Raw genomic sequence first — 1,912 nt, 5'->3', positions numbered from 1 at the left:
AGTGTGCCCCAGACCCCAAGGTCCTCTCCAGAACACATTCTGTAAACCAAGATAGAACCATCCAGGGGAAGGTTCCTTGGGGAAGGGGGCTCATTCAAGCCTCTCATTGGGGAATTTTTGATAGATATGCCAATAAGTAAGACCTGTAATGTTATACCCAATCTTTTGGGGGTGTGCATTGCGGTGCATTCCACCTGGATGTCATGTACCTAAGGATCCTTAAAATAAATACCAAGGTAAAATCCCTTTTTCCCTTCTAACCATGTTTGACTCTTGATTTTAAGACCAGGAAAAGGCATCAACATCGTTCACTTTCATGGCTGTAACATCTGCACCTCCAAGATGTAAATAAGAAATTGAGATCAGTGTGGCACCACAGCATACTACAGGCCCATTAATGCCACGTTTATTTTGCTGGGCAAAAGCTTACTTTTCTTCCTGAAACTTTTCTTTTTTTTTTTATTTACTGTTCCTACAAAAGCAAAGACTTATAATGAAAAAAGCAAACTTGCTTAGGCCACTGTGTTTAGGTTTACTGGGAACTTCCATAAATACATGATGCATTTGCAATCACTTAAAATTACCTTTACTAAACATTTTATGGGAGGGAGGGGGGGTTGCCCTCAGCTTTCAAAGCACAAGTACTGCTCAATCTTATCAGTGTTTTGAAGCCTGCCACTAATCTACTATGGCAAATAAACAGAATAAGCCTCTGCTATGAATCTTCAGAAAAATTACACTTGTGTCTTACCCACTGTATTTGTTGTGCCCCCTTCAGTACACATGAATGGCTTTCTCTTTACTGCAGTCATGAATGCTACACCTAAAAATCCAGCCTCTTCATCCCTGCATTACTTAAACTCTTACAAGTGAAAGTAATGAAAATATCAGACATCATGTAAATTAAGAATGAAGAATTTATTTTATCACTCAAGAACCTGCTGGAATACTCACAACTATTCAACATAAGGAATTGCTTTAAAAAAAAAACAACTGTGACCAAAACAATAATGATCTACAGATGAATCTGAAAACATCACACAGCAGTCTCTCACCTTACTTAAAGATCGTGTTTAAAATTCAGAAGTCTATCTATGACCTCCAAAATATTAAACAATATATTCTGACTTGGAATATTTCCTTTATTATTTATTTCTTAACTATATATGACCACAATTTTTTTTCTCTTTAGGTGTTCTTCCTCTAGGAGAATATTTACATACACACAGTTCTGTCGTGTCTCTCCCACACCCCGCCCACACACATACAGACATCTATAGAGAGAGTGAGGAACATATGCTCGTTACCCTATCTGAAAACAAACACAATAACTAACACCTGTACTTAGTAATTATGTCATAAGAAAATCCTATCTTATTTCTACAGGTCATTCCAGTGGGTTTTAAAGAAACCTGCTGCCGACAGTCATTAAAAAGCCTGTGTCCCACTATACTTCCAGAAACAGGAAGAAGAGAGCAGAATAATGGAAACAAAGTCAGTACAGACCTTCCCCATACAACACTCATCAGAGCCGACTGTAATTTGCATAACTATTCAAGTAATTAACCAAACCATAATACCTGAGCTCTGTTTCTCCTCAAGCTTTACATTCCCCTGATACAAGGAAAGAACTTTTCTTCAAGCTTGTTTGGCCAAACTCTACTGGAACGCTACAAGCAAAATAGAGTAATGTGAAATAAATCACACTCCAACCTGCCAACAGGCTGCATGTTTATATATATTATCAGAAAGAAGTCAGGATCTACTGATACTCCCAGCTGAAGTCAGCTGGAATTGTGCCACTGACTTCCAATCACACAGAACCATGCTAAACATCTCTGGCTAAGGCTTTGTTTTAATTCCTATGAAACATGTCAGATATTTTGATGCCACATAAAGAACAACAGTAATG

The sequence above is a fragment of the Corvus brachyrhynchos genome, unplaced genomic scaffold, assembly GCF_000691975.1.
Source record: "Corvus brachyrhynchos isolate BGI_N302 unplaced genomic scaffold, ASM69197v1 scaffold23, whole genome shotgun sequence".
In the NCBI taxonomy this organism is placed as follows: Eukaryota; Metazoa; Chordata; class Aves; order Passeriformes; family Corvidae; genus Corvus; species Corvus brachyrhynchos.
The sequence above is the reverse complement of the archived record's forward strand: the minus strand, read 5'-3'. Positions refer to the sequence as shown.